The sequence below is a fragment of the Amphiura filiformis genome, chromosome 19, assembly GCF_039555335.1.
Source record: "Amphiura filiformis chromosome 19, Afil_fr2py, whole genome shotgun sequence".
In the NCBI taxonomy this organism is placed as follows: domain Eukaryota; kingdom Metazoa; phylum Echinodermata; class Ophiuroidea; order Amphilepidida; family Amphiuridae; genus Amphiura; species Amphiura filiformis.
This window is the reverse complement of record NC_092646.1, coordinates 33,012,818-33,039,079: the sequence shown is the minus strand read 5'-3', so window position 1 is coordinate 33,039,079 and position 26,262 is coordinate 33,012,818. Positions and strand designations below refer to the sequence as shown.

At 37.3% G+C, this 26,262-nt stretch overlaps 1 protein-coding gene across 1 annotated transcript in view; it reads left to right on the top strand.

Annotated features, from left to right (window-relative positions):
* Positions 1-3,341: 3,341 nt before the first annotated feature.
* LOC140141193 (uncharacterized) overlaps positions 3,342-26,262 on the top strand; it is a 66,518-nt gene continuing 43,597 nt past the window's right edge. The window contains exon 1 of the mRNA XM_072162991.1: positions 3,342-3,412. The gene's annotated coding sequence lies outside the window, so the exon portion shown is untranslated. The remainder of the gene's footprint in view (positions 3,413-26,262) is intronic.

The following is a 26,262-nucleotide window of genomic DNA, read 5'->3' as shown; positions in this document are numbered from 1 at the left end:
CAAAGGCGAAAATGACGTAAGTGCTGATAAAGGAGTCGTTAAAAGGCCCCGACAGCTCCTTGTCCATGGGCCCCTGAGGATCTTGGTGCGCCCTGTCATCCTTGCTTATATTTCTAACACACATTTGCTCATGTCTGGTGCACTCTTTTTTGCTCACAAAACACTTGCCACACTTGCCACAAATAATGCTTGGGTGAGCTATTTTTGTATGTATAGTAAGACCCATTTGGCTCGAAAATGATGCACTGCACTGATGGCATGGAAAATGACTGTGCGGTTGGATGAGTGGAACAAATTTGTTGTTTTTTTCCAGGTTGTCCTTTGTGGCAAAACCCATTGCATCTATAGTTCTTTCTAAATTTGGTTTCGTTCCAAAATGGCTGTTGCAGTGCTCGCATTGAGGGTGCGAATTCCTCTTCCTGGGTATGCTGGTGGCAAGATGTATGGCCACACCGTTTCTAGTATCTGAGATGCATTTGTGGCTGTTAAACCTCACAAGGGAAGGAAATTGCTGCCAACATTTATCACACTCAATGGCTACCAAACTGCTAGCTACTTTATTTCTGTACTCCGTTTCATCTTCACGTGGCTGACTAGTGTCGCTAGCTTCATCTGCATGTATTGTTTTGTGTTCATTTAGGTCATCATTTGTGGCAAACCCCATTCCACATTTCCTGCACATCCATTGGAGAAGTGAATGTTGCCTTTTCTCATGTCTGGCCACATCTGATTTTGCTGCAAGACTCATGTTGCAATGATTACACTTTGGCTGGATACCAGATGCTTGATGAGTTGAACCACTTTGACTGTCAGAGATGCATTTGTGGTCATCAAACACTGAAAGCGTTAAGAAACGCCTTGAACATTTGTCACACTCATATGCTACCGAAATTTGGGAAACGTTCCTTGTTTGTTGCCAATTGTCCTCAGTGGCAAAATCCACAGAATCATGCATCTTTAAATGTCTTTTTAAAGACAAGTTTTCCAAATCCCTTTTACAGTGGTCACATGTAGAATGTGAATTATGAATAAATGTATTTGAATAACTGTGTTCTTTCAGGGGGTCATGTGTGGCAAACCCCTTTGCACATTTGCATTTTGGTTGGACATGAATCGCTTGATGAGTTGAACCACTGTCTGAGATGCATTTGTGGTCATGAAATGCTGAAAGCTTTAAGAAATGTTTCTTGCATTTGTCACATTCAATTGTGCTTTTTGTTTGTTGAAATCCATTTCCTGGAACAACAGAAACAAGGGCTACTTGCTCTGTGTTTTGATTTTGGCACAGTCTGACACCCTTCTGCACTTCAGAGATTCTACTTCTCCATTTCCGATGACTTCTTGTGTGCTTCCTGTACCTCTCAAAATTTGACCACCATCGTAAACAGTGTCTGCATTGGAAGGGTTGAAGTAGCAGAGTATTTTTTGTGATTCTTGATGGAGGTGCTTGTACTCTGTAAAGAAACAGAAAATTAATATTTTAAGTTGGAATTTAGAAAAAAGATTAGGGCGAAAAGAGAGGGATACAACCTAGATGCATGAAGACCACTAAAAGGGTTAAAAGGTAAATTACAACGTTCATTTTTGATTTCAGTCCCAGTAAACTGGACATGGTTATATAAGCATGGTAAGCAGAAACTTCCTCCCGTTGATGAATTGCGGCCTGATCCTAAAAAATACAAGTTGCCCGGTTTGAATTCCTGGTAGGTTACCAGAAGGTCATACGTTTACAAGCCTTGCCGTGGCTTACTTTCCAGACCAACTGTGTATTAAAAGTCCAATGGCACTGGAAATGAATTGATAAATTCAGTCCCTAGCCACAAAATCCAAATACAAGAGGCCACAGTTCAATTACTGGTATGCTAGACCATAAATTCAAAGAGCCCACCATGTCAAACAGCTGTTACATTAAATATTTTGTATAATATTTCACTAGATACCATTGCTACTCACACACAAATGTTTCGAGACCATAAAATTTTCAAAGTGCAAATTTAACACTCCACTTTGACTTGATCCCTAATGACACGGTATCCAGGTTCATTCCTGTAAATTACATAATTTTAGTACCCGGGCACAAAATAACCAGAAAATCCCAGCCTTAACAGTAACCTACCTATTTTGGATACCCTGCATTCTGTATTTGGCTTTCATGTTTGGGTTATTGAATGTTGAATCTACTACGCTACGGGGACTAGCATACCTATTCTTGGTACGTTAGTCAGGCTCACATCACACACTATAGGTGGCGCTATTCGTCCATAGGGAAGTGGAATGTGCCTGTACGGTCCAAAAATGGCTTTACTGTGGGGCTCAATGCCAATGGAAAAAATTACTAAAAATTAATTTTGACAACCAAAACCTAAGTGATGTTGACTTATGTTGGTACTGGCATAATAATGGATTCATACAATGTAAGCTATCACAGTCATAGTGCAATCTATGTTCCACCAAGTGGACGCTCGTTAAAGCGCAAAAGCAATTTGTGTGTAAATCAAAACCATCCAAAACAGCTTTCTTACAGTAAAGAATAGGAGGTCATATCATCTGGGGTCACATACAGTAGTGTACATTGTACATGTACCTGCTGTCACAATTTCACACACACAATTTTGGACAACTTGCACTATTTTTGTCTGTAACTTCAAAAGTATATGCACTAGAAACATGATTGACCCCTTATTGTTTAGGTAATTTGATTCTCTTTCAAAGTGAAGAACTTTCAGCTAAAAATATTGAACTTCAAAATTTTATGAACATACTTCTTGGTGTGACGTGTGTGCAGCCCCCCTCCCCATGCATTGGCATTGCCACACTAGTGCACCCCCCGGTTTGTGAACGGTCCCTTACCCCTGACTCATATTTATTGCCTATTAATATTATTATTAAATATTTTAAATGTAAACTTACTGGTTTAGTTCATAAATCATTGTCTCTTCGTCTCCCGAGTTTGTCGCACTTCGTGCTCTATTATTCTTCTTCCATGAGTTTGTGTTTACACGCAAACAGCTGATAAAAACTAGCCCTGGTAGTGTAAATTGTAACGTGCCTTCCTTGTGCTATTACTTTTTAATATTCAATAAAATATTTCAATTGAACATTATTTTATGGTTAAAATCGCATAACATTAGTGTTCGGATGGATAAATTGTTGATTTACTAGTTTAAAAACAACAAATCTATTCCTTTTGTTTAAAAAAATTAAGTTACCTATTAAAAGAATAAATGTCCACACCGTATTTTTTTTAAATATTAAACTTGGTTGAGCTGGATCTGTGCGTTACTTCATGAGGTAAATCAACCGCAAGCTTGATGACCTTGCCGATATAAAATTTTATATGTGCTGATGTGGTGTTTTTTATATAAGCTTACTTGCTTGGGTCTTGGATAAGAAAACCTGCTGACGTAAAAAGGTTTGAATATGAATTGTTTGATAATTGATCGGTTTTTTTTCTGGAAAAGGAACCAGTTATTGCTTTATAAATATATTTATTTATTATTTATATTCATCTGAATGCTACGTCGCGCCGATCATCCGGGCGATCATCATCATCATCAGACCGCGTCCATTAGACTGCAGAACTCAGTCCTCAGAGTGTGATCGGAAATTAGGTAACATTTGGCCAAAAATTAAAATTGTTATAAATTTGTGCACATTGTGCATAATAATTATCTCAAAACATCATATTTTACTAATCCAAAAGAAAAAGTAAAATTTTGCCGTATGTTCTGCGTAAACGGAGTCTTTAAAGTTAGGTCAACAAAATTACACTGTGACTGTGAGGGACGGACATCACAGTACATATTTAAAATAAAGCTTTAAATAACAAGAAAAGTTCCTGTTGCTTATTTTGTTTTGCAAATTAACAACAATACACTTACTATCAATAATACAATTTAAATGAATAAAAATGTGTCCCTGTTAAGGAAGAAGGTCGTTGAAGTTGGGCGCTATCAAATTTTGTCCGTCCCTCACAAAATTAATCGTAAAAAGTTTTTTCTCGTAAAAGTTCTTGAATAAATTACAATAACACATACCCCATCTATTGACATTGATGCCCAGGTATCCTGATATAAAGTTACACAAATTAGAAACATTTCATTCCAGAGTTACGCAAGCTTAATTACAAAAAGTGTGAGGGACGGACATGCTTTTTTACTAAATTGAAAGAAAACAAGCATGTCCGTCCCTCACACCCAACTTGTCCGTCCCTCACAATCACTTGCTATGGCAATTTACACACACTAAAAATAATCAAAGCAACATTATATTAGTAAACTAATACTGTAAGAGGCCAAGGGACAGATTTTGAGGCAATTTGAAAAAATTCAAGTAATTTCAAAATGGCGTCACATTTTGTCCGTCCCTCACGCAGAAAATGTCCGTCCCTAACGTAAAGTTTATGTTCCGTTTAAAGAACCACTCAAAGTAAATTTCAGCTGTTTCTTGTATTGATATGATAGAGGCAACATTCAAATTACATATTATATGTTACAAGTGTAATTTTGACCAAAAGTTTCAATAGAAAAAAGAAAGATGTAACTATTGCCATGGTTCACCAAATCTATTGATTTCCGTCCCTCACAAGCCAAAATGCGACATTACGACAAAAGTACATGCAACACCTTTAATTCATTTGGCATAGATATTCACCTTATTAAGAGTCAAATATCCATTCAAGTTTAATTGAATGAAAATACTCCTTAACTTCTCAGTGTATCTATTTATCTATTGATTTCCGTCCCTCACGTGAGGGACGGATTCCGATCACACTCCTCAACAGGTCCTCAATGATAGTCAGTCATTTATCTTGTGGTCATTATATGACCGTCCATGCCCATCGCATCGGCTATGGAACGTGGGAAGTAATACTACAACATGATCAGACAAAGGGATAAATTATAACATATAAAATTAATATTTTGTAGGCCTATAAGCATAAGTAGGCATTATTAATATTATAGGATGACAGCCTGAAAAAAAAGGGTGATGTTTCAGAAAGCTTAGACTTAGTAGACTCGCTTGCCAGTCCTATACGCCGTAGGCCTACCTATGTGTATGTATATTAAGGACTGGCTTACGCCATTTTGGATGTCAATGGGAAATACACACTTAACGATTTGCGCCGGTTAGAAACTTGAAAAAAATCTTTAAAATTTCATCAATGTATATAAAAGTGCATGGTACTTGTGCTTGCTAATTTAAGACTCGGTTGAAACAAAATTAAGGATCAAATGCATTTTAGTGTCCAAAAAGGCAAAATTATCGTCAAAGTTCTGCCAAAATCGGCACCCTTGCAAAGGGTTCAGAATTCGAATCGGGAACGAAAATATCCGATCTTTGCGATCAAAAATACAAAATTACAACTTTAAACATACTATTGGCAAAAGACATTATTACTAAACAATATAGAAAATTTGACATCATTGTCTCAAAATATTGAAGAAATTTGCTCACTATAGACATCAAAAAAGTATGCAATCCAATTCCCGTTCACTTCAAACGCGTGGGAAACTGAAAGTGCATAATCCCCACTAGCCTTAGGCATGTAGGGGAGTTTAAGCTGGCATAAAAATTTTTTTAACAATTTTTTTTAACATTTTAACAATTTAATTTTAAAAAAATCGGTTGAAAAATGAGATGGTGTGGGCCAAAAAATGTACATGTAGCCCCACATCATGGCCCTACTAACTTGTTCCTTCCTCAGCTCACCATAGGGCCATGAACGCGGTACCATGTTTTAAAGTTTTTAAAGCATCTCATGTTGCGATGATGACGTCACACTGACGTCATTAAGAATTCAAAACACAGCGACACCAGGCCCGTAGGTAGGTATGTCGGTATGTCCACATTGTTTATTATAGAGGGCGACGTTCAACTCAAAAAGTTTCTACCACAGTAAATGGCTTAACTGTGTAATTCCTATAGGAAAATACAAAATTGTCAAATTTGGACACCAGAAACTTGGAGACGTACGGTAGTCTAAAAAGTGCTGGTACTTTATCCTTGATACAGAAGTCATCATGCATTATTTGCTTTTTTGTACAGTAAGGCATTGTCAATGATGGCCGCAGAAAAATGAAAAATGTTAAAAACAGACATTCGCCCATAACTTTGTTGATATTTGTGCTACAGACATGGTTGACCCCTCATTTTTTAAGATATAAATAATCATCTTTTTAAACAAATTAATTTCCATGTGAAAAAACCTACGGTGCTTGAAAATTTTGTGAGCATGCCTACCGTAGGCGTAGCCAGGATTTATTTTGGGGGTTCAAATTTGGACCTTTTTTGGACTGGGGCGGATTTGGACATTTTGGACCAAAAAGGCATAAAAAACCTCACACCCCCCTGGCTACGGGCCTGACGGCGACGATAATGGTCATCAAGTCTGGTCTTTTACCTCCTCAAATTCAAATCACAAATGTGTTAAAAATTTACAAATTATGAACATGCACCAAATATGTTTTGTTTTTAGTCTCATCTCACATGAGACTTGAAGTGAGTATAAATGTTAAAAAGTAGTATTTTTGTGTACCCTGAAAGGTCTAAGGGAGTGATCGTTATTTACGACAGGGGGGTGGCAATTTTTGGGGGTTTGGAGGGGGCGTGAAATGTTTTGTTGAACCAGGAGGGGGATTGTTAAGTTTAAAATAGAGAAATTTGTGAAAACAAGGGGGGAATATTTGATTTTGTAAACCGCGTCTTTCAGTGTAGATTGCCATGCTCGATTTCTCTCCTCGTGAATATAGGTATTAAACTTCAAACCAAATAATTTTCTTCTTCACACCACATATAAGAAACCCGAATCTGCATGATACAAATGTTAAGTTTTTAACAAAAGGTAGAAACAAAGAATTCAATATCTTGTGAGTCAAGTGGTTAGGCAGGATAATAGTAAACCACATGACCAAAACCAAAACTCAACAGTTGAAATGACCGATTGCCAATGTCAGCAAATACATTTGTTGTTGTCAATTTATACCATGAAAAATGGATCGGATCCATCTCCTATCGACATGTACACTGTATATAAAAATGCGACTTGTAGCTTTTGTCCCACGCATGTTGTCTTTTAAAGGGGTGTGACCTAATCAGAGCCTCGATCCCCCCCCCCCCCCCCATTTATTGAGATTTTGATATCGGAAGAAAGCTCACGTGGGTCATTACTCCAGTATAATTTATTGCCCAAGATATGTTTTGTTTTTAAAAATGGTGTGAACAAACATTGTGATAAATTGTGGTAACCACACTGCCACTGGAAGTGTACATCCTGTGGGCTAGTATGGGCCATTGTTATATATTTTTACTTTTCATATCAAAACGGCCCGGCAAAACGGCTGGAGCAGTATAGCACTTGTTCAGTGTGTATGGGAACATGACAAGCTTTCTCTGATGTTACAAAATCCACCAGTCTTACACTTCGTGCCCGAAGGTTGTTTCGCGGCCGAGCGCACAACTTCCCAGGAACTGGAACCAGTTTTAGAGCAATGCAACTGGTCATGTGTCATGAATTGGGGGCCAAATGCATTACATGCTCAAAATTAGAAAAATAATCACGCTTTTACACAAAAATGATTGTAATTTATCTCATGTTTGTCAGAAACCTACAATTTTTATATCATCATCAAGCTGAAAGTGTAAGGAAGACAATTGTTCAACTTTTAAGTTGATATACAGGGTGCTACAAATATTATATAGGGTGGAAAAGTTACATTTTCGTTCAAAAAGTAAAAAAATTGGTTCCTCTCTTACTCACTAACATAAACACCTGTTCTGCTAAAACCTCTTTAGATGTGCTAATAACATTGTAGGCTCTCAAAAAAAGCAAACTTGTAATGATTAGTTATGTAGTCTAACTGAGATACAGGGTGTTCAAAAGTCGTACATAAATTTTTATGATTTTTATGACATTATCAATCAAAACGTTTTTCCTTCATGTCCTACACAAAAACTAATGGCATATTTGAATTCCTAGAATTTCCTTCTAAAAATATTAACTTTTACAGAAGTAGGGTAACTTCTTCAAGAAATATGACATGCAGAACATTTCGGAGCACAAATGCATGCTTAGTACAGTAACGTATAGGAAAAGCCTAGAACCCATGACACAGAATGCAGTACATTAACAACAGCTTGGAGTAAAATTGGTCAAGTTACTACCTACTAGACATAAATACCAAAACAATGGTACATAATCCATCCTAATACCTTGCTGGGTTATGAAGTTACAGTAAAAATAAATTTGAGAGGCACTGAAAATCATTATTCCCTATACTTTAACACACGCCTCAACCGTAGGCACCTCAACCGTAACCACCCCTGACTTTGCATCGTTTGAATTGCAATATCTCAAAAAGTAAATACAGTGTGAAGTTTTTACTTTCCACAGTTTTAGGTAGATCACAAAATGAGACCATTTCTAGTTCAGTAGCCCTCTACATTCTTGAGATCTGGGCCAAAACGTCCTGAATTTTTTTTTTAAATGTAACACCACCACCTTTTCCTATACCCTAATTCATGACGCACGACCAACGGAAATTTTGAAACATAAATTGCCTGTAAATGTAAATAAAAAACAGAACATGAAACGATTGGACCATGCCCCTTGAAATATTACTTATTGATTTTGATCTTCAATTTTGTATTTCAGCATTTGTTTTGCAGGAACAACAGCATTTAATTTGTTCTGCAGGGAGCAATCTGGCTGGGGGAACAACACTAGTCAACTCCAGACCATGTGAAGTCCCCATACCCAATCATGAAAGCCAAATACAGAATGCAGAGTAGCCAAAATAGGTAGGTTACTGTTAAGGGCTCGGATAGCAATGATTTCATTGTGATATATTCAACTGTTTGAGCATTACAATTATATAAAGGAACATGTGTATAGAATATTAAATCACAAGTCTATACAATGTACATATCGACACACTAAGCCACTTTCTTTATCTCGTCAATAATAGAATATTGATTACAATCAAATTGAATATACTCTCCATTTTGAGTTTGTACTTCACCACTGAGCGATCTAGCGATCGATTTCTAGCCAATCAGATAGGACTCCTTTTCTTGCGTTCGGTGAAATAACAATCACCCGTCGCTCACCAACGGAGTATTAAGTTTATGTTTATACACTGTGTGTATGTAGCTGGGATGAAAAGCGATGATCTATTGAAAATTTTGACCTTTCATATTAATGATATGTGACCGTACAGCTCGGTTGAGCCGTAAATTCCCTAAATTGTATTCCGAGTTACGTTGTAAAATGTGCATGCAGGTCGTATCGTATTCATCGGCATCTCTAGCTGGCGCGACATCTATCAGATTTTGATTGTCGAACACCAATCAATAATCCTATTTTGGAAGAGGATAATGAGCTTCTACCTAAAGATGGCAATAGAATTTTTAATAGCTCTGGTCTTTGTTTGCTTTGGCTAAATCCTGTTCAAGTGGTGGGTTACCAGGCATTGTATTTTGTATAGGTATGTATAACCAACAATTAACAATGAACCTCGTTGACTTGGGGATGATTTGATATGACCGCCAATTATGACTGTTTAATATTTTTTGCCAGCAATGTGGAAAAAGAGACACACGTAGAAACGAAAAAAAGCTACCATTTTGTTGAAGGAGCAAAGTTCAACAAACCATAACCGCTACTGGATATCGTGTGAAGTCAAATAATATACCATTTTAAAGCTTATGATGTAAATTTTCTAAACACAAAATAAAACAATTTTGACGGGGAGGAATTGATTTGGCTCATTCGCCGTGACAGGTCACATATATAGATTTTTTTCCAAAAGACCTAATTTTTTAAAAAGATTTTGTTGTTGATATCAGAAGGACATTCCTGGCTTGAAAAGTGCAATTCGATGTCTGTGGTGCTCTCAGGTCCCACAAAAATATGTGAAAACATCGCTAACTTGAGCCCTTAAGGCTGTGATTTCCTGGTAATTTTGTGCCCAGGTATTTTACGTAATTAATAGGAATGTACCTGGGTAACCTGAGTACAAGTGTCACTAGGGATCAAGTCAGAGTTTATTGCGAAATTTGCACTTTGAAACTTTTATGGTCTCCAAACATTTGTGTGTGAGTAGCAATGATATGATATTTCGTGAAAATATATCTACAAAATATTTAATGTAAATGACAGCTTTATTTGCCATGGTTTGGCTTTTGTACTTATTGTCTAGTTAGTATTTGAACTGTGGTCTCTTGTAATTGGATGTTGCGGCTAATGGGACTCAATCAAAAATTGACTTTGTAGTTTACCTTAGCTTACGTAAAACCAACATCATATTGTTTGTAATATTATAAACGCCCCCAGGGTGTTGCATTTTTCCAAAAGGGGGCGTTTATTGAAGGTGAATTGTCAGTGAAGTGTAAAATCGGGTTAAATTTCCTGATAGTGCTCCTGTAGAAATTACACCTGTAAATGCATCATCAAGCAAGAATCTGGTGAAATTCTACCATAATTAGGCAATGGAATGGATGGAAGTGTGTTTCATAATAGCTTTTGTCCATGCAATTTAGCGATCATCACTGACAAGATTGATATGACTGATCCAAGTTTTCAAGCTTCCTCACACGATATAGCATGGAAATGTTTGCATTTTTGTCAACATAGGTGCTCCTCACGCTCTCTCTCTCTCTCTCTCTCTCTCTCTCTCTCTCTCTCTCTCTCTCTCTCTCTCTCTCTCTCCTCTTGAACTTTCTTCTAAATATTTATTTCCTGTTTCCTTACAGAGTGCAAGCACCTCCATCAAGAATCACCAAAAGTACTCTGCCACTTCAACCCTTCAGATGCAGATACTGTCTACGATGGTGGTCAAATTTTGGGAGGTATAGGAGGCATATAACTAGAAGTCATCACAAACGGAGAAGTAGGATCTCCAAGGTGAGGAGGAGTGTCAGACTGTACCAAAGTCAAAACACAAAGCAAGTAACCCACATACTAGGACTCCCTGTTATTCCAGGAAATGGAATTCAACAAACAAAAAAGAAATATGGGTGTGCCAAATGCAAGAAACGTTTTTTAAAACGTTTAGCATTTGAACTTCACAAATGCATCTCAGACACTCAAAGTGGCTCATCTCATCAAAAGACTCATATCCAGCCAAAATGCAATAATGATACAACATCAGATGTCATCAGACTCAAGAAGAGGCAACATTCTTTCCACAGATGGATGTGCTGTAAATGTACATTGGGTTTTGCCACACATGACATCCTGAAAGCACATGAAATAATTGTGCATAATTCACATTGTACATGCGACCACTGCAAAATGCAATTGGGAAGAAACTCGTGTTTAAAAAGAGATAGTAAGATGGTGCATTCAGTGGATATTGCTACTAAGGGCAATCGGCAGCAAACAACAGAAAAAGTTCCTAAAATTTCTGTAGCATATGAGTGTGACAAATGCAAAAAACGTTTCTTAATGCTTACAGAGTTTGATCAACACAAATGCATCTCAGACACTCAAAATGGTTCAACTCATCAAGGACCTGGTATCCAGTCAAAGTGCAATCATTGCAACATGCGTCTTGCAGCAACATCAGATGTGGCCAGACATGAGAAAAGGCAACTTTCACTTCTCCAATGGATGTGCAGGAAATGTGGAATGGGTTTTGCCACAAATGATGACCTAAATGAACACAAAACAATACATGCAGATGAAGCTAGCGACACTAGTCAGCCACATGAAGATAAAATGGCATACAGAGGTAAAGTGGCTGGCAGTTTGGTAGCCATTGAGTGTGATAAGTGTAAGCTGCAATTCCCTTCACTAGCGAGATTTAGCAGCCACAAATGCATCTCGGATGCCAGAAATGGCGTGGCCATACTCTGTGCCACCAGTACACCCAGGAAAAGGAATTCACACCCTCAATGCGAGCATTGCAACAGACATTTTGGAACTAAACCAAATTTAGAAAGATCTGTAGTTGTAATGGGTTTGACCAGTAAGGACAACCGAGAGAAGAACAAGAAATTTGTTACTCCCATCCAACCACACGGTCATATTTCATGCCACCTGTGCGGTGCATCATTTTGGAGCAAGAGGGGTCTTAATATTCATATAAGTGTAGCTCACCCAGAATGTCCATGCACTATTTGTGGCAAATGTGGCGAGCATTTTATGACCAAAAAACAGTTGGCCAGACATGATCAAATGTGTGGGAGAAATAGAGGGGACAATGAGGATAGTCCAAAATTTCTGTGCAATTTGTGTAACAGGAATTTTGCAAGCAAACAAGAGCTGGATGAACATAACAAGACTCACTTTCAGTGTGGTTCTTGTGGACAGCAATTTATAAGCAGAGAAGCGTGTCTCCTGCATGCTGTAAGTCATAGTATGGTAAAAACAAATTCTAGTCAAGAAGATCTGGATAAATATAGTGGAACTCAACATCACAAAGACACCGAGATGGTGTGCACATACTGTGATAGAAAGTTTGAAGGGAAAATAGCTTTTTCGTTGCACATGAGACGTCATGAGCATGACACTCGGTTTGAATGTATGCAATGCTTAGAGAAGTTCTTGTGTAAAGAAGAGCTGACTCAACATCAGACAAGCCACGTTGATAAGGAAGCGCTGAGTTGTCATCAGTGCAATAAAGCATTTAAATCTCGGCAAGCCTTACAAAAGCATGTAAATGATCATGAACTTGATAAGCAAGAAACCGAAATAATGTGCATGTACTGCGACATGAAGTTCACACGGGAATTTTCTCTTGCACTGCATATGAAACACCATGGTGGTGCGACTCCGTTTGAATGTATGCAGTGCTTAGAGAAGTTCTCGTGTAGAGAAGAACTGACTCAACATCGAACAAGCCATGTTGATAAGAAAGCGCTGAGTTGTTATAAGTGCAATAAAGCATTTCAATCTCGAAAGTACTTACAAACGCATGTAAATAATCATGAACGTAAGAAGCAATGTCACAGGTCAAAGTATAATGATCAGAAAAGAGAAAATAAGACCAAGAAACCGAGAAGGCAAGTACATAAAAATATATTATGTGAGTTGGTGTGCATGTACTGTGACAGACAGATTAAAGGGAATGCTGCTCTTGCTGTTCATACGAAAAGTCATGTTGGTGAGACTCCATATGAATGTTTGCAGTGCAGGGATAAGTTTGCATCTAGAGAAGAGCTGACTCAACATCGGACATGCCATGTTGATGATGAGAACGCTCTGAAATGTCGCCAATGTGATAAAACATTTGAAACTCAGTATGAGGTAACAAAGCACCTGTGTGAGTTGGTGTGCATGTACTGTGACAGAAAGTTCAAAGGGAAAGCCGGCCTTTGTTCTCATATTAGAATTCATGTCGGTGAGACTCCATTTGAATGTATGCAGTGCGGGGATAAGTTTGCATCTAGAGAAGAGATGACTCAACATCGGACAAACCATGTTGATGATAAGATAGCTCTGAAATGTCACCATTGTGTTACAACATTTCCAACTCTGGCTAAGTTACAAAAACATTTGAGCAAATTTACGAAGGGGTATAAACGTAAGACGTATAAATGCGAAAAATGTGAAACAAAACATGATTCAATTTATGAAAGGGATATTCACATGCGAGAAGCTCATACCGGTGAAGAAATATTTAAGTGTACAAACTGTGGAAAGAAGTTCCTACAAGAGAGTGAGCTAAGCCAGCATGTGGAAACAGGGTGTGAAAGTTTGAGATGCGAGGAATGTGATAAGCTTTTCACAAGGAAAAGCTTCTTGAAAAACCACATGATAAGTATACACTCAAAAGAAATGCCTCCCCACCTTCAGTGCAAGTATTGCTTAAAAAGTGCATCAAGTGAAAAACAGTTACAAACGCATATCAAGAGAGTTCATGAGATTTGAGATTCAGAACTTTCAAAATGTGAATTTTGCGGGAAAATTTTTCCCTTGGAGGCTTATTTGACATCCTGATACCCTACAGTACGAATGTACCCAATGTGGGCATAAATCAGCGTCCAGTAGATACCTAGCGTCTCAAGTAACACGGTACCACAGTGGTGGTGAAACAAGTGTGACGCATATGAAGCCCCTGTGTACATACTGTGGCAAGAATGTATTATCTAAAACGACATCTGAAAGTTCATACAGGAGACAAGCCCCATTTATGTCCTTCATGTGGCAAACGTTTTTCCACAGGTTTTGGACTCAAATCGCACATGAAAACCCATGACGGGAAGAAAGAGTATCTGTGTAATTTGTGCGGCAAAGGATTTGTACATCCGTATTCATTGACGTCTCACATGAAGCATAACCACAAAGATGAAAAAAGACTGGATGAGAATAATTAATATGATGTGTATGACTTAAATAACACCCATTTGTGTAAAAGCAGGCACTACAAGAGAGTGAGCTAAGCCAGCATGTGGAAACGGGGTGTGAAAGTTTGAAATGCCAGGAATGTGATAAGCTTTTCAAGAGGAAAATCTTCTTGAAAAACCACATGATAAGTATGCACTCAGAAGAAATGCCTCCTCACCTTCAGTGCAAGTATTGCTTAAAAAGTCTGTCAAGTGAAAGACAGTTACAAAAGTATATCAAGGGAGTTCATGAGATTGGAGATATAAAACTTTCAAAATTTGAATTTTGCGAGAAAATTTTTACCTCAGAGGATTATTTGAGGAAACACATAAGAAACGGGCATCCTGAATCCCTATAGTACAAATGTACCCAATGTTGGTATAAATCAGCTTCCAGTAGACACCTAGCGGCTCACATAACACTCAACCACAGTGGTGGTGAAACAAGTGGGACAAGTGAGAAGCACCTGTGTTCATACTGTGGCAAGTGCTTCCCAAGAATGTATCAGCTAAAAAGGCATCAGAAGCTACATACGGTAAACAAGCCCCATTTATGTCCTTTATGTGGCAGACGTTTTTCCACAGGTTCTGGACTCAAATCGCACATGAAAACCCACGACGGGAAGAAAGAGTATCTGTGTAATTTGTGTGGCAAAGGCTTTGTACATAGGTATTCATTAATGTCACATATGAAAAATAACCACAAAGATGATGAAAACTAGATGAGGCTAATTTCATGTGTATGACCTCTAAATAGCGTCCAATGGAGTTTTCCCGTTGAAATTCACACACAGGGGTGTCGATTTCAAATGGAGTCACCTATTCAGGTAATCCCATTTGAAATTCACACTTGGGAAGATTACAGTTTCACGCTAGGGAAGATTACAGTTTCTGCCAGAGAAGAACGGCAGTTGTTTACATTTTGAGAGCTTACGCCATCACTCTCTTCAATCAGTGGTGTTCTGATTGGCTGATTAAATCGTCTATCATAACAACAGACATGATAATCTGATTGGCCGATTATGCATCAAAACATTGGTTGGTGCAAACAGAACTCCGTATATGTTGATCAATAACAGGGTGCTCGCGTCAATCTGAGCAAGGGACTGCTGTTTCTTCTCTGAAACTGAGTGTAAATAGTCATGTCTTCCATTGTGAATTTACAATCACAATACAGATAAAATCATCATAATCTAAGCCAGAATTTTAGATGGAAATTTTATTTGACATTTTACAAGATTTAATGCACAGGTGCATTGAAAAGGGGCTCTTTGCCAGTTGTCACTTGACAAATTTTATTGGGGGCAATTATTATGGGAGGGTGTTAATTAGAATATGACCCTGGTCAGACAGGTTTTTACGAAGTAAAGATGTTCAGAATATAGTCAGACCATGGTACAGGGAGCGTGTGACCGCAAGCGACTATGGTCAGACTAGCGTCCGATCATCTTCCACCAACAATGCTAGTAATTAGCATCGTTAGCGCCCAAGTTACTATGGTCATATTCATAACCTCATTAATATATGCAGCAAGTGCGATCCAATCACAGATAATAACTTTTGAATACGCGGACGCAAATGTTGGTCATTGAAAAAGTATAATGACAGCGTCTCGTGACGTAACTAAAATATGCTCTACAATGACCGCGATATGTGATGTATTACGCGTTCGAACAATTTACGCATACGCTGCCGCCGTATTTGGACATCGCATGATTGTGTGCTAGTGTGATTGGTCGCTAGTGGTATTTCCTTAATGGGCTATTCGATTTTTTACAGGGAAAACGACAGATTAAGTTAAAATTGTGTTCTGTTTTCAAATTAAAAGAAGAAAATGTGACGTAAATTGAATTAATAAAAGTGAAAAGTGACGGTAATGAATGAGGTTAATGACTTTGCATCAGTTATTTTTCGGGTATTGTGAAATATCTAAACATTGTGCTTTGGACCTCGGAATATCAGTCGGTTCCAAAGCACAATGTTTAGATATTTCACGATACCCTTAAAACAACTGATGCGCAGTCATAAATAGTGAGTACAAACAACCAACCGTGTGACCCACCCAATGCATCATCCGATCATGCATTTCATCGTGAACACTAGCTCTCAGTAACCATTATTCCACTATAGTTTTAGTGAACTATAGTCGTACCATGGTAAAGAAAACGATGGTCGGATGACACAATTATGTACGTCTGACCAGGGTCTATGTTAACATTACGATTTACAGAAACATGTGTATGCCGTTCTTTGTGATACAGTGCTCTCAACACTATGCATGGATCACATGATTGTCCAAAATTGGACCCTCTCTTTAGTGAACTATAGTCGTACCATGGTAAAGAAAACGATGGTCGGATGACACAATTATGTACGTCTGACCAGGGTCTATGTTAACATTACGATTTACAGAAACATGTGTATGCCGTTCTTTGTGATACAGTGCTCTCAACACTATGCATGGATCACATGATTGTCCAAAATTGGACCCTCTCTATATAATTTTGTGCATGTATTATATGACACGATCTGCTCCATGAAAAGTTATTATAATTTTACCTACAAACATCATAATACTGCATACAAGCATACTGATTGGTTCTGAAGTTTTGTGATGTTTATTTTTTTATTTTATTGTTTTTTCCTCCATATTTTTGCCTGTATCTCAATTTCAACTTCGCCTCCTTTGGCCCTCATGGACCAGATCGTGTTACATATAAATTTGTGTTAGTAGCAGAAAGGTTGGTGCAACATTCAGAATTCAAGTTTCCAGATGGACATGTCCACATAGAAATCGAGTTGCCCAACTGATATTGAGTGATAGTAAAACAGCTGTAATACTAAAACCAATGGAAGGTACAAATTCCGGCAACATTATGCAACCCTAATTGGTTTCATGGTTTGTGCAAATCCATGCATGGCGTGAGTTTTCACTTTCCGTCAACATGGTCAACGTCTCCGCGGCACTTGCAATGATTGAACATGTTGAATAAAGTTATTGTAATGTGCCGAAACCAATAGGGATGAAACTTTTGTGCCTTCTATTGGTGTTTGTTTCATATTATTTCTGCATCATTTGCCATCACTGATATCTCAAATTAAAGAAAATATCCTTGTGGTCATGCTTACCGTGATTTTTGAACTTTGGCTATAAGGTGCGGATGATTCATGAACTGCTATTATTAATTGTGCTGACTGCACATATTAATTTGTTTTGATTTTTTACTTTTCTTCATTTGGCTATTTAGACTCAGGCTGGGAAATAAGTGGGGGCCAGGTTCATTGAAAATAGCCCCTGGTTCCCTGTAAAATCCCATGAACCAGGGGCTATATTTTTACAAAGTAGCCCCTGGTCCAACGCTTCTTATTTCCCAGGCTGATTGAGTGAATTATCAAAATGTACACAATAAATTTTCCCATATTAAATAGCCCCTGGTTCATTGAAAATAGCCCCTGGTTCTCTGTAAAACCTCGTGAACCAGGGGCTATTTTAGTAACCCCTGGTCCCAGCCTGTGTTAAATCGTTTTTGAGATATGAATGTTTTATATAGTTTATGACATTATTTGTACCAGTGTATGAAGTAATTTGAGCCCTTGTGCTTAATAATAGCCCATGAAAATTACTGTGTGACTGCCGATATACTATTCGGACCTGCAGGGCCCTTGAAATTTTATTATCAAAGTAAGCAAGATGGACTCAATGCTCAATTTATCAATCCATACATGATTTTGGGCTTTTCTTCATACACCTATAAAGGTGATCTCATTTGAAATTCACACTCCCAGTGTGGAAGCTTAAGGTCATGTCTTCCATAAGGGGTGTATGGATTCCTACTGGAATAGCACGTTAGCACCATTACCTGTTAAGTTGGTCGTTAAAAGTGTCACAAAATGTGGACCAGAGTAACATGATTCCTATTTTGCATTTTGATGTGGTAGTCTTGTCCATAATCACTTGAATCATTTTTATACAGCCTATTTATAGTGTGTGAGAGGGGTCTTAATTACCGTAATACCTCCATATAAATAAGCCTGTTTTCAATATTGATTGCTTTGTGCATTCCGGTATACCATATTTCCTTTAAGGGTGCGGTCACTTACTTTGCACAGTATTTTTTGTGGGGCCTGAGAGCACATCAGACACACCAAATTGCATTTTGGATACGAGGAAATGTCCTGATGATATCAAATAATTTTTAAAAATTAACATTTTTGACATTTAACAGTCCTCAAGTAAATAAAATTTAATGTATGAAGCTGGGAGGAAAAGCCAAGCAGCATAAATGAAACTTTGACCCTTCGTATTGAATAATATGTTGTACACGGGACATCAAAAAAGACCTAAAATCTTAGTTTTTCTTGCAATTTGGTGTCGGGTGTGCTCTCAGGTCCCACAAAAATACTCTGTGCAAAGGTGGGTAACTGAGCCCTTAAAAATGTTTCCGAAATATGATTTTTACTGTCTTATTATAATTGTATATAAAACATTTGTACTTTTGTATACATTTTTCTCTTTAAATATGTATATTTTGTGCTATGACCAGTGCCAAATGTATAATAAATTCATTTATTAAAAACATAAAGCATTTTTGCAATGTTGAATTATTATATATCTCAATTAGTTTGATTTTATAAATCCTGGAATACCGGTAGCTGTTACCAGTGGCATAGCCAAGGGGTGGCATAGCCAAGGGGGTGGGGGCAGTTGCCTCCTCTGTGAAAAGGACAGACATCAAGATATGCTTTCCTGCCATTGGACGTACTCGTAAAATGAATTAGCAGTCTGGAAGCAACTATCAGGACCGTATGCAGGGGGTGCGATGCAATTTGGAAAAGTATACAAAAAGTCTCAGAATTTGCGAGCGGGTTTTTACGCTTTTTTTTTGACAAAAAAGGTCCAAATGTCACTTTTCACAAAAGTGCTGGAAAAGTAGTCTCTTGCGCTCGAATAAAAGGGGTCCCACAGTTAAGCAATGGGAGAACATTGACTTTTTTCACTTTCAACTTCAATTATTATAAAGGGAAAGTCCTATCTTTTTTGGCTCACTCTTAATTGTCTTATGTATATTAAACTTTACTTTCCCCGATTTTCAAGGAAATCTGACGAAGCACCCCGTGTCATTAAAGTAGCGTGTTATAGACGGCCCTCACTTGATAATAGAAAGTCCGATTGACTTAGCTCAAACGGCATTTCCTAGAAATACTTTGCCAGATTCTACTCTCTAAAAAGGAATCTGATTGGTTACAAAATGCTGTCGTACCGTAGGAAGAACCATACCCTCTTCCGTACAGCCATGCTTAGTGTGTTGTGTGGTAATGTAAATGAATGCATTGTGCATTGACCTTGAACGCCTCTTTACACACAGCGTGCACACACTGGAGTCGAGTATAATTTATTTGAAGAGACTTTCATAGGAAAACTTTTCCATATGCGGGAGAAAAGTCCACTTTTTCAAAATCAGCACCCCCCCCCCATGAAATCCTGCGTACTGGGCCCTTACTATAGCCAACATTTGTGAAATTGCCCAACAATTTGGAGGAAAATTTGTAAATTAGGGTTAAATTTGGCCAAAAATGTTAAAATTTGGTGTATCGATGGGTTTAATTTCTATAAAAATTGGTATATTCTCTGCGGCGCACCCACACCCAAACTTGAGTAACCCCCGGGTAGGCTTTCCCATCATTGAATGCACTTGTAAAATGAATTGGCATCCATGTTGCAAGCAACTTTATTGCTTGCAAAATTGGTATATTCTCTGCGGCGCACCCACACCCAAACCAAACTTGAGTACCCCCCGGGTAGGCTTTCCCACCATTGAATGCACTTGTAAAATGAATTGGCATCCATGTTGCAAGCAATTGCAATGAATATGTCTGCGAAGACAGCACCAATGTAGGGTTTTATGTCACTGGATGAACTCGTTTAACTAAATTGGCATCATCTCTTAAAGCAACTAGTGCAATAAATGTTCAGCAAAAGCAGTATTCAAAAAATGAATCAGCATTTCAAGCAACTATACTTCAATAAATATGTCAGCAAAGACAGCATGCATAAAGCAAAATCTATGCATAAAGATACACTCATGATAGAAATGAATTGTTCGCCTTGTTGGCGCAATTCAAAAGGAGTAAGTTAGTGTAAAAGTTTCCAAAACAAAATTCATTTTAGTAATCCGAACTTAAAAAATGCTGAAAAGCTCAAAAAGTTCCGTCAACATTACTAATCAACTTTGTTGGCATGACTTAAAGTTGATGTAAGCCGTTGCGTCAACTTTTTAAGTAAGGCCAAAAAAAAAAAAAGGTTTGTCTCAAAGCTTGCGCGCGCGTATGGCAAGCCAAGGGGTCCAAAAGCGTGGTACTGCTACGCGTAGCTTCTTTCTCGTTACGTGCAGCTTATTAACCAATCAGATTCGCGGTTTTAAACACGTGGAGCTGATGTAAACATCCTCTCTCACAAATATTACATTGTTAATTTTTGTAAATGAAAATATCTGTAGTATATCAGCAAAAATATCTGAACAGAATGATGACTGATTTCAATACAATTTTAGCCTGTCTTGGGGGTAAGGTGTATCGGTGGTGGGAGTCGGGGGTCATAACATTTTTGATGCCGAAATAGTGAGGGCCGCAATTTTATTCAGCGACGCCAACTTTTTGTAAATTTAGGACCCCCCGGTTTTACTCTCTCCATATACACAGTGGCATGTGATATCGCTTTCCCTGCAATATCTTTACACAGCGCTTTACATCAGTAGTACTTGTTGTTGTTTGACCTTCATATCCCCTGCACCGCTAATACAGCCCGAGTATAAAGTTACTTGCTATTAAACACGGTGTAAACTTGGAAACACTAAATAAATATGCTTTGTGTCATTTTACATAGGGCCTTCACTTTGTCTCGTTTTTTGCAGGTTTACATGGTCCAATAATCACAAGATGACTGACATGTGGTAACAAAGGAAGCAGTCACTGCAATTTGATTATGTCCCATATATAATATGATTGGCCATTCAAGACACCCCTGTGAATATACAATAGCGGCCTTTTCAAAATATAATACCTGTTTGCTTGACTGCATTGACAATACCCGGGAACAATACACACAGTATATGGTCAATTCCAGCCAAAGCGGGACAAAATTCTCTCTGGGGGCCATTTTGAAAATGTTTTCCTTTTCAATTCTAGACTTATCAAATGAGACGATCATATCAAGTGAATCATCGGGTGGAAGTGCCATCGGATTGAAAAATGACTTTTCTTGCTAGACCAAATAAAGTGTTAAAAGCGCATATTCATGTTACCCACGAATTCAAGCCTTTTTCACCTGTTGTACGCCATAAAATTTCACTTTCTCTAATATCTTTCAATATTTTATGTGTGACTCATATACACTAGAAATCGATGAAGACTTTGAACGTAAAATAGAATTTTATTACATATATATCTACAAAGAAATATTTTGGTTATTGCAAATTTTAAGAAAGAACCAGGTGTACAGTTAAGATTGTGTCAATTCTTCGAACTCTTTCCAAAGTGGCTGTCATTTAACATTACTGTATTATTTCGAAAGATTAGAATAAATGCTTCATATAAATATAAAGTTAGATTTTGTATCTCGTCGCAGGATGAGGATCTCGGATGGATTCGTGGGTAACAGCGTCTGGATAATAGCAATTCCTATTAAATTTTTTTAATAAAAACTTTTCCGTATGTCAATAATTTAGGCTGCAATGGCACTAAAATGAATTTTAATCAAAATACAAACTACATGGAATATTTAGAATGGATCATTATGGCATTTTGGGTATAAAATTTTTGAGAATAATGAAGTTGCCAAATTCAAATAGACAGAGCAAACAGTTTTATATTATTATTTTAGTAAAATCATTCCATATTTTCATGCAGCAATATTCTATTAAATCGTGTTTGACAGTTGCTATGTACAAAAACACTATCAATACATTGTTAACTGTAATTTAAGTAGGGATTCGTGGGTAACCAAAATGTTCGTGGGTAACACATATTTGAAGGTATGTATTGGTAAGCGGCAAAATAGAAAATATTACAGAAGGTTGGAAACCATCATGCGGTTATTCCTCCATTGTGTTTCAATGATTCCCGTTTCTCTAACCAATTGCATTTACCCAAAAAATGGTAATTTAGGATAATCAATCAAAACTTCATGATACAGCTTCAGTATATCTTCAAGAGGACGCTATTAAACAGGACTGTTTTGGAACCTATTTCGCATGTTTTCAAAATGTTAAGATGCATAAGAAACATATAATTTACGAGTAAATCCTTGGATTCGTGGGTAACGCCGAATTCGTGGGTAAAGCTATAAGTACTATAGTACCGTTTGGGGTTTGCGTTTCTTAGGTGCATAAACTGTAAGTACTGTAAAAATTATAGCATACCCATGGCTTGAATATGTGCTGATTTATACTTAAAATAAACAATCTCCTTGTTTTTCAAGGTTAGCATCTATTCGGGATTCGTGGGTAACAAAAGTTTAAACCGTCGTAGATTCCTTTTTAAAGCGGTGAACGTATTTTTACGATTTACAATTTTAAGCGCTTGTCAAACTAAATTCAGTGTCCAAAGTCATTAAATGTTAATTTAAGTTATGGCAAATATATTTGCTGGACTCGTGGGTAACAGTTGATACGTGGGTAACGGCAAATTTGATTTTGTGGAATTTTATGGGTAAAACGTATTTGCATAAAATAATCACTTGGACCTCAGAATTATAGAACGAAACTTCGTTTCATGATATAGTCATTTATGGCATATTCACTTAACATTTTTCAGAACGATCATTTTATTTTTGATACGCGGGTAACAAAATTATTAGCCAAATTGACTTAATGGCCTCTAGCCTCGAGTCCACAAACTTTGGTGGAATTCAATCGTTTTACATATGATGAGAGATCATGCAAACGTCTTTCTAACGGTAATAATTTCATTTTGATTAAAGGACATTCAATGACATATATGGTGCTTAATCTTTGGATTCGTGGGTAACGCCAATTCATTTAAGCTATAATAACTTGTCCCCTGGTATGACTTGCTAGTAAAGGCCTATATGCACAAAGAGAGCACATTGGACGTGACATGATATGCTCCATCAATAACGTGATTTCCTTTATTAATGACATTTTAAAGTGTAAAGTTAACATAGAGAGAATTTTGTCCCGCTTTCGCTGGAATTGACCATATGCATTGGACAAACTTTTTAACATAAGCATAAGTGATGATGTGACCTCCAGATTTATACATCGTTCGTCTCGCACACTGACAACATTTGATTGAATGGATTGTAGGCTACTGCGCCGTGATTACGGTGAAGGTATATATAACAGGCTCCCTGCCTAACTATGCTAATTTTTTTAATTTTATTTTCTAATTCTATTATGTAATTTATCTAGTTGCTTGTTTTGGGTTAAAAACTCACAAAAATAATTGTTACTTCTTGATTCGATAATACTAGTAATTTGTTTGCATGAAAATAACTTTCTTATCTCAGGAATAGATGTTTATTGATTTTATTGCCAAAGAACTGAATCATTCTTTTCCCAGTGCAGACAGACACAATAGAAATGGGGTGATAATGGTTGTGTTTTCTTCTAATAATGCGGGTCAAACAGTGAATTTCTGTTCACACTACAAATGACCCGGGTCATACCCGGGTTTGACCCGGGTTTTAACCTACTCTTTCCTAGGTTGAAAAAAATTGACCCGGGTCGATTTTTTGAGGTTTTTCCTGTTCACACTTATAACCAACCCGGGTCTAACCCTGGTTGTACCCGGGACCCAGGGCAAAACAGACATAGTGTGAACACGACCTTAGGGAACTGTGTATTTCTCATCTTCTGTGATTTCGCATATGGTCATTTTCACGGTAAAGGGTGTAACTTTGGATTTTTAACACTTTAATCCATAGTGGTCTTATTAAGCTACAGAATTCCACGATTTTTAGCCACATAAGTCATCTAGTTAGCAGCTACCTTGGGTAGCATAATCATCTTTGGGAGTTCCTACGTTCAGTTTTGACAGGCTATAATGTCCATAAGTATGGCCTTTTTGAGGTACGGTAATAAAAATATAACTTAACATTTTTATAAAGTTCTGTGTTTTCTTCAGTTAGTTCATGGATAATTTTTCTTATGCTGAAAGTGTAGTCATATGCTCAGTAAAAACTGCCACATTAGTTTTAATTGTGAACAGCCTGTATTTTTGAGAACCAGACTTCGATATTTGTCGTTTCGGAGGCTTCATTTTCCGTTATCAATTGTTAACAAACTTTGTGGGTATAGCTTTGGTTCATAATTCTTTGTTATTTCTTCATTTCTTCTTGATTCATAACAGTTGATTACTTAACTTGAAATAGGTAACAAAAATTAGCCGATTTGCAAGCTTTTAAATTTTATATAAAATCTTGACTTCATAGAGGCGATTTTCCGTTAACTCTTTTGAAGCCTCCGAAACAAACTGTTCAGCTAGCTTGTGCAAATATAAATAAAAGAGCTCATCCAATCTCTTTATCAAAATGTAGCAAAGTAGATCCTCAAGTCACTTGTTTTTAAACAGTGCAGAACTGCAGATATACATCACCGTTTGATAATGGGACCCAAAACAAACTTTCCGTTAAAACACCTGAAGCCTCCGAAACAAATCGAGCCTCCGAAACAACAATACGATTAATTATCATCTTTACACATCTAAATTGGTGTTTTTTATACTGATATCTGCATTGTAATTGTTACTTGATATGTGCAGAATGTCATAAATTTAAAAAAGTGTTGATATTATGGTTAATGTTTGAAAAATCTACTGATACCCAAGAAAGCCTGTTTCGGAGGCGTCACATGCAAGTTAACACCATACTTAACAAATGGGTGAAAAAATGAAAGTGTGATAAATTTTATATAAAATCTTGACTTCATAGAGGCGATTTTCCGTTAACTCTTTTGAAGCCTCCGAAACAAACTGTTCAGCTATAGCTTGTGCAAATATAAATAAAAGAGCTCATCCAATCTCTTTATCAAAATGTAGCAAAGTAGATCCTCAGGTCACTTGTTTTTAAACAGTGCAGAACTGCAGATATACATCACCGTTTGATAATGGGACCCAAAACAAACTTTCCGTTAAAACACTTGAAGCCTCCGAAACAAATCGAGCCTCCGAAACAACAATACGATTAATTATCATCTTTACACATCTAAATTGGTGTTTTTTATACTGATATCTGCATTGTAATTGTTACTTGATCCGCTGAGTGCACCAAATCCGCGTAACTTACTAGTTTAGTAGCTTACTTCTTTAGTAGTTACACCGCAACTGCCGAGTATCTTACTAAACTAGTATTTTTGGGACTTGCTCTGAAGCGTAACTGGCGAGTAACTACTTCTTTAGTATCTTAGTTAATGGAGCAGAAAATCCAAATCAGCACCTTTAATATCACGTTTTTAACCACGCGGTCTTACGTCGTCAATTGTTATTCAATACTAACAATAGGCTGTGTTACCCCGGTACAAACAAAATACCCGATCAGTGTATTTTTTTTGCGTGCCTTGTGATTTTGTAGTAGGCCTATAGGTTTATTTATTCTGTCACAGAGGGGCATAACCTGCTGGGGGTGGGGACTCAGCCGTGTAGTTTTAGTAAAATTCCTTTCGGGTTCTAAGTAGTTTACATGTTCAGCCGCGTATCAGGGTCAGTTGTAGGAGGGTCAAAGACAAAAAAATCTGGTGGACATCATTTTGGTCATGTGTTCTTGTGATAATTGCTCAAGAAACGCGAAAATCATATTCAATTGTTCACCATTTTACCCCAAAATTAAGGTGATATTTTTTGTTTACTATGCCGATATTCAAGTTTAAATTATTTTTGCCCGAATAAGGGATAAAACTGTGTATTTACCGGGCAATTTTT